This window comes from Chiloscyllium plagiosum, unplaced genomic scaffold (assembly GCF_037043375.1).
Source record: "Chiloscyllium plagiosum isolate Xiang-an unplaced genomic scaffold, Cpla_swu_hap1 HiC_scaffold_15, whole genome shotgun sequence".
Taxonomy (NCBI): Eukaryota; Metazoa; Chordata; class Chondrichthyes; order Orectolobiformes; family Hemiscylliidae; genus Chiloscyllium; species Chiloscyllium plagiosum.
In genome coordinates, this window is record NW_028270153.1 from 37,108,237 (window position 1) to 37,116,923 (window position 8,687).

Consider the following 8,687-nt stretch of genomic DNA (forward strand, 5'->3'; position numbering starts at 1 on the left):
TTAGTAGCTTCATGAAATACATTATAAATTAATAAGCAAAGAAGTCAGTGTTAAACCCTGTCTTTTACTGTTGGATCTGAATGGAGCATTAACGTTTATTGTGCTGAATAAACAGGTATCATTCTATTCACATAACAAACAGTAGCATGTATTTTCTGATTGTTGGCAGCATTGGTCCTTTCAAAGCAGAAAGAACAAGGTGAAAGCTTTTCTTTAAAATTACAATTTTAATCAGGTCCCAGCCTTTACAAAAGGAACATGACATATTCTTAATTTAACTTTATAAAATTCTTGTCCCACATTAATTGGTCACAAGTTACTACAGGAAGCCAACATTTACAGTGGAACTACTGTTTTAAACACTACCAGCCTGTTGGGTGAAGTGTGCAGTAGGAAATGGTCTCAATGCCCAGTACACACAGTGAGCCTGAAGGTCCAACGATCCATTGAGCAGCTGTAAGAGAAAATCAGTGCTTTTCCTTTCTATCTCCCTTTGGTTTGCTGTTGCATGCTCGCACCTTCCAGTTTGAGGAGGTCACAGCCTAGGGTTTAATGTAAATTGAAGTTGAATGTGTTGTGGAAAAGAACACAACTTAATTCAGAGGCTACGCTGGCCTCCTCGTTTAGATGCAGAACCAAGGCTACATGCTCACATTCTTAAAATCTTATAGCAATGTAAAGACATGAATGTCCAACCTCTACTCCTTTTTCCTCTCTGTATCAGCTAGAAAACTAACATTCTTCAGGTACCATGGAGCATTCCTCAGGTACTATCAGGACTGTATGGCTATTTGAGCAGAATTAGTATGGTTAGGAATGAATCAAAAACATAAATAATTGGAGAATCTGATCAGGTCTGGCAGCATCTGTGGAGAGAAGGCAGAGTCAACATTTTGGGTCCAGTGACTCTTCTTCAGAACTGATTGATGCACAGAAAAGGTTGGTGTATGCTGAAGACAGGATGCAGGAAGAGTAAACAATAAGTGGAGAGGGGGAAAACAGCAGTTGGGCAGACTAAGTGATGGATAATGGTGAGCCAGGGAGAAAGAAAAGCTGCTAATCAAGACCATTAATGAGTAAAAATAAGCAGCCTGTGGTGAAGGCAGCTCATGTGAATGACAAGGCCTGGTGTGTGGGGGTGAGAACACAGAAAAAGGTGCTCAGACCCTAAAGGCTGCAGGGTCCCCAAATGGAAAATAAAATGCTGTTCTTCCAGCTTCACTGGAGCACTGCAGCAAGCCTGAGACAGGGATGTTGGCAGGGATCATGATGGTGTGCTGAAGTGACAGGCAACCGGAAACTCAGGGTCGTTTTTGTGGGCAGAATATAAGTGTTCTGCAAAGGGATCACCCAGTCTGCACTTTGTCTCCTCAAAGTAGAGGAGACCACATTGTGAGCAACAAATACAATAGACTAGATTGAGTGAAGTGCAGGTAAATCACTGCTTCACCTGGAAGGTTTGTCTGGGGCCTTGGATAGTGAGGAGGGAGGAAGTAAATGGGCAGATGTTACACCTTCTATGATTATATGGGAAATTGCGGTGAAGGTGTGAGGAGGTATTGGGAGTGGAGGAAGAGTAGACCAGGGTATCCCGCATGGAACGGTCCTTTTGGAAGACTGACAAGGGAGGTAAAGGAAATACATGTCTGGTGGTGGCATCCTGCAGTAGGTGGTGGAAATGGTGGCTTATGATCCTTTGGATTTGGATGTGGATGTTCATGGGGTGAAATGTGAGGACCAGTGTTGTGAGAGAGAAGAGAAGGGGTGAGGGCAGAAGTGCAGGAAATTGATTGGACATGGCTGAGGGCCCTGCCAACCAAGGTGATGGGGAATCCTTGGTTGAGGAAAAAGATGGACATTTCTGATGCTGTTTGTGGAAGTTGGCATCATCAGAACAGATGCGATGGAAATAGAGATATTGAGAGAATGGAATAGAGTCTTTACAGGAAGCAGGGTTTGAGGATGATTAGTCATGGTAACTGTGGGAATTGGTGGGTTTGTGGTGGATATCAACAGCAAGCCTATCTCCAAAAATGGAAAGAGGTGGCAAAGAAGGCAAGGGAGGAGTTGGAGAAAGACCCGGTGAAGGTGAGAGCAGGGTAGAAGTTACAGTGAAATTGATATTTTTTTCCAATTCTGGACAAGACAGCGAAGCAGTACAGATGATGTTATCAATGTACCAGAAAAAGACTTGTGGGGAGGGACTTCAAATCCAGCTACCTGGAAATCTGCAGTCCACACAAATTGGACATTTTAACAATTTTCCATCCATCAATTTTGGCACACAGCCTAAAAAGATTTTACCTGAATTATTTGGGTAGGTAATGTGCTGCGTTATCCGGTGACTTTTGGCACCACCAACTTATTTCCACCCCAAAATCTCAAAGCTTGAACCACCTGTCCAAAGTTTGGAAACATCCAAATTCCAAGGTGTCTTCTTTGATTCTAAGGTGTAATATTTGAATTATTATCCCTATACCTCATTACACAAATTTTGCCTACCCAAAGAAGATTGGCCATTTTCATGGTGAGGTCTAATTTAATTAGTTTGATGAGACGCCAGTTTGATTATTGGGAAAGCAGATTAACCACTACTTAAAGCAACATAAAGCGGGGGGGGGGGATGGAGTTGTGCAGCAGAATAAAGAACATTTCTCCAGTCAGATAAGAGGTTTTCCGATGCAGTGATCAAAGTGTTCACCAGGCATCTGACTCTGAGGAAAGAAACCGAGGGATTAATAACAAGTACTGAGATGAATCAGTAATGGAGAGAAAAAAGTCAACACAAGTAAATGACCTGGCTGCAGTGCAGAACAACCATGTAATGAACCAAACTGGATCGCCAAGGTAGGAATTCCTTCAGATTGCACAAATTCCTTGCAGAACTCAACAGACTATTTTAGTCTTAGTATTCTATCATACCTTCCCCTCAATATTTCTAATAATGTCAACTCATTGGGGAATACATGACTGTTTCTCCTTTTCCCCTTCAGAACCTATTGTTGCCCTTTCATTTAATTTCCCTTCTTCGCCTCCAGTCTGTTATCTTGCATACATTACTTCACAGAAATTATTTCCCTCTAAAAATACAGTAAGTTGTAAAGTCAACGATAACCAGATGACAGGAACTGACATTTTATTATTTGTCCAACACCATCAGTTTAAGAGTCCAAACAGGGACAAAAGCACACCCACTGAGTGATGGAAACAAATGATGGAATAGTGAAACAGTTATGTTTATCCGTTCCATTTGTGCTTATCTATTAAGAATTCATGTACCCCAAAGAATCTACTACATTTTTCCTATGATCGATTTTGGAATAGGGTTGGGCTTACTAAGTTGATCTGTCATGGTGGGTTGGATAAATTGTACACTTATCTGTCTTGCTGGTATCTGATATTTCAGATAAGCACAAAGACTGTTTGCCTTCTACCTCATTTACAAATGGCTCCATCTCAAGTCATCTCTGGATGTCTTCAGCATCCATCTCAATCTTCAGTTGGAATGCTCTTTCAAATTACTTCCTGCACTACATTAGTCTCTACCCTCTTCTGTTAAATCTTACTGAACTTGAACATTCTTTTTAATCAGAGTTACACTTCTTACACTTTGACATGTACCAATAGTTATAATTTAAACTTTCCTTAATACCATTTTTCTCCTGTAGTTGGTTATATCATCATTCTGGCACCATTTGATTAAACATTTTTGATTGAATAAGATCAACACAAAACAACTAGACAATTTCTTTTATTTATCCATGGAATACAGGCTGCTTGCCCATCTTACAGCTTTTGCTTTTTGTTTTCAACACACCACTTTGTTCCCGGCCCAACATCCCTGTCTCAGGCTTGCTGAGTGCTCCACCTAATTTTCTGCTTGGGAACTCTCCAGCTTTCTCATCTCAATATTGAGTTCAATAAGTTTAGAGCTTGAGGCACTTTGCCCCATGTCCTTACCCTAACCCCTCCAAACCAGACCTTGTTATCACATGGTCTGCTATTACACACAACCCATCATTAGCCAGTTATTGTCCCTATTAATAGCTATTCATTATCCCAAGCTGATTGTTATTCATAACTTTGTCCAATAGTTCTTCTTTTTCTTTGGGCTCAATCAGTACCTATTATTTAATCTTTACCCCCTCAACCACCTTATCCTCTGCATAAAATAACAACGTTTTCCTAGCTACTATCAGCTGTGAAGAAGGGTCACTGCAAATGCTGGCAAATGGGACTACATTAATTTAAGATATCTGGTCGGCATGGATGAGTTGGACTGAAGGGTCTGTTTCCATGCAGTACAGCTCTATGACTCTTTGATTCCATGTCTGTTTTGTTATTGTCCATCTCTAATTGCCCTTGAGAAGGTGGTGGTGAGCTGCCTTCTTTAACTGCTGCAGTCCATTTGGTGTAGCTCATATCAAAATGCCAGTAGAGAAGGGGTTTCAGGGTTTTGAGCCAGCTTCATTAAAAGAAAAGAGATACATTTCATCGTCAGGATGATGAATGGCTTGGAGAGGAATTTGCAGGTGGTTGTATTCCTGTATATCTGCTGCACTTGTCCTGCAAGATAATAATGATCAAGAGTTTCAAATGTGCTGCCTAAGGAGCCAGATACTTGAAAAATATGTCACTTGCAGCTCTACTTGAATTGATAATCACAGAATTCTCCATTCAGTCGTTTGTTTTTTTTTAATTCTTTTATGAGAGATGAGTGCCACTTGTGTGGCCAGCATTTGGCACCCATCTCTATTTGCACTTTAAAAGGTAATGGGGAGCCACCTTCTTGAACCATTACAGTCCATGTGGTATGGGAACACCTAGAGCGCTTTTGGGAAAGAAATTGCCAGATTTGACCCAGTGAAGGAATGTGAATATAGTTCCAAACTAGCATGCTGTAGGGCTTTCAGATGGTGGGCCTCCATACACCTGCTCCTCTTGACTTTTCATGTGGGAGATGCCATGGGTTTGAAATATATTGTCAAAGGAGGTTTGACAAGTTGCTGCAATCCATTTTGTACATGGCACATAGTGCTGCCACTGTGTGAGAGGTGAATATATGGTATATGGGGTGCCAATTAAGCAGCTTGCTTTTACCTGGAAGGAGCATGTTAAGTTTTGTTGGAGCTGTACTCATCCAGGCAGGTGGAGAGTATTCTATCACAGTCCTGATTTGCGCCTTGTATATGGTGGACAGATAATTAGGAATCAGGAAGAGAATTACACACCACAAAATTCCCAGCCTCCGACCTGCTCTTATAGTCACAGTATTTATATTGCTGACTCAGTTATGTTTCTGGCCAGTGCAAATCCTCCAGGATGTTGATGGTGGGCATTCTGTGATGACAATGCCATTGAATATTACGGGGAGATGCTCAGTTTCTAATTTGTTACAGTGTATCAAGCCCCATTTAATGTGACAAATTAAAATGCTTTTCTCATGATATTGTCAGACAAACTGGTTTGGTGAGTATATTGCAAAACAGTGTGGAAGAGCTGAATTATCTTTTACAGTTAAATTAAGAGGATTGTGTGGTTAAAATTTAGGACTGTATTATGTGATCTGATTTAAACTCCCTGCCATCTAATTGCTCCGATTGTATCACCATCAATTACTTTATCAACAAAATAATAAGACAGAAATAGAGAAAAAAATGCATTATTAAAATTATTCATTGTTTGTAACCATTTGATTATGAATAGATATTATTCATTCTCCCCTACTGCCAAATGCCGTCAAAATGAATTGCTGTTTTCCACCAAGAAATATACATGAGTTAATCCCCGTGGTTAATACTTGTCGTGACAACAGAAGTCTAAGATTGACAAGAAGCTATTTTTCAGTTCAAAATGCTGAGAATGTCATGTCAGTACCTCATAGTCAAAATTTATTCAAATTTATATCAGATTAAACATCTATATCATACCTTGATCTGGCACTATTTGAATACCAGGTTGCACAAAACATTGTATGCATCTGTGCAGATGATTGATAAAAAAGTTTAAATTATGTTTGCGTCCCATGTGAAATGAGGCAACAGTCATTGGGAAGCTGTGATTTGCTCAAATCTTTCTTCAGAAATTATTGTTAGATGGGTATATGTACACTAAACTATTTTTGAGAATCATATAAAAACCTACTAAACAAAACTGGGAACGTTGAATGTCAGTGCTAAGATGTACCACAGTCAAAAGAATTTCAGTTCCGCAGTGTACTGCTAGCATGCAGACATACTCAAGGTTTTAGTCTTTCATGGAATTTGGATATCACTTGGCTGTCTAATCCTAACTGCTACTGAACTGTGAGGATCATTTCAGAGGGCAGTTAAGAGTCAATCTGGGCCTGGAGGTACATGTAGGCCCAATCATGTTAGCATAGTGGATATTGAATCAGATGGGTTTCTATAAAAATGCATGCTCATTATCTTGGGCTGAAAGTGAGACTACTTGATTATTTCAAATTTTAACAACTATTTTAGTTGGTAATTGAACCTATGGTCCAGAGCATCAGCGAGACCTCTGGATTCCTATAGCATTGACACTACCATGCCACTATCTCCCCTGTCATTCAGTATTAACACTAAACTTGCAACAGTTAAGAGACAACCATTTGAGCTACATTTGAACAACCAAGATAAAACAATGACTATTAGACAATCAAATAGTTGTTAACGCTGGTAAACAACCTATGCATACATGTGGAGCAATGTGTGATTCTGACTGGGCTCTCAATAATCAACCCATCCAACTGAGGAATGGCAATGATCTAGCGGTATTGTTACTGGGCCAGTAATCCAAAGACCCAGGAATTGTCATGATAACACCCAGCAAATGGTGAAATTTGAATTTCTAACATCTGAAATTCAGTCCAAGTATATTTAAGAAACCACCATCAATTGGTGTGAGAACTATCTGGTTAATCATTTGGAAGAAAAGCTACCATCTTTACCTAGTTCTGCCTATGAGTGGCTCCAAACCGACTAGAAACCCATCAATTGTATAAAACCCTTATGAAGTCAAAACAAAATCAGATGGATCACCAATGTTGACCTCAGCACCAGAAACAACAATGGCAAAATCAATCAGTGCGCCCTGAAAAGTCCTTTGTTATTGGCGATACATCTGGCCACCTGTGACCTTGTCCTGCAAGAGAGAAAAGGACCTCACTGGCTGTGAACTATTTGAGATTCCAACAATTGTGAAAGTGCTATATAAATGCAAGTTTTTGTTTTTCATGTTATTCCTCATTGGTGGATCACCTTAGTCTTCTTGTCCACCTCCTGCACTAAGTCTCCATTACCACATCAGAAAATGTTGGGCATTATCCTCTGCCATGTGCATCAGCATTAAAGGTTCCCTATGTGAAAATCAGTTTTAGAACAACATCCAGCAGCAGCTTCAGGCATCATGCACCTCCTCCTTAAGAGTGTAAGTTGGCATTAAATAATGTAGATTAACTGAACATGTGCTAAATCTTTACAATTTTATACCCGCTGTTCTTACATGCAGCTGCTTAATGGCATGATATGTACTGGTTGTACATTATACTCATTTAAATTATCATACAGCACAAAGTTGACATATTACTTCATCAGAAGCAATGATCACAGGATAATCTCACCTCACCATCCTCACAATTGGTTTTGGTTTTTGTCCAAATCTTTGTCCTTACAATCACCCCACAAAACTTGAATCCATCCCATGAATGATTCCAGAGGTGTCTCCTCAAGAACATTGGAAACAAACCATTCCCACGTTTAAGCACTCTGTGGAAATAAATTGCTTCAGAACAGTGGATTGCTGCATTTAGAAAGTGCCTTCAGCGTTCAATTTGTTCTTTAGCAGTTTGCAATGGCAGAACATGATAAGTGTTTAGCTTCGTGTCATTTCTCAGATCTTTTCAATTTCTCCTATCACCAGTTCTGCAGCTTTTATTCACTAAGGAGCTTGGACTTTTCCCTTGTTTGGCTGCAAGAAGTAGGTTTCACCCTCCCTAGGAAACCCGATATATTGCGAATAAGCAGAAAATTACTGCTAAGACTAATAAAAGGCTACTTTCTTCCAGTTTGGGGAAAAATGTGTGACCTTAAAAGAACCAAGAGGTCATGCCCATTGTACTGGTGTAAGATGAACAATCAAATGAACAGCATTGAAAATAACATGTAGCATGTATTTTGCACATGTTACAGACAGCTTGCTGTATAGCACAGGTATCCAGGGCATGTGTTTGATACAGATGTTCCATAAGCAAATAGGCAGCTTCTTGGTCCATCCTGAACCACTTCTAGTTCCAGGCCTTATGTAATTTGGAAAACTGGGTCTACTTGAGACATAACCAGTGTTCGTTAAAGGAATGCTGGAAACCGCTGCCAAACAGTGCTTAGCTGAGTGTGGAAGAGTCCTTTGGCAGTTTCAAAGGTGATTGGCTGCCCACCCTGGATCCCATCCTGATTACATCCCACCCTTCTGGATTTACCTGTGGCCACAAATCGATCTGCACTTCGTTAATGTACTTAGCTGTTCAAGCACATCAAGTGTTTATTTGTTAATTGCCCACCTTTGTCCATGACAGACTCCCATGAGCTGCTAACATTGGATTTATTTTTGTGCAATTATCATCAACCATCTGTTTGTACAATCTCTTCCTCATCTCTTTGAAACTGGCCTTTTCAAGTTATATGACA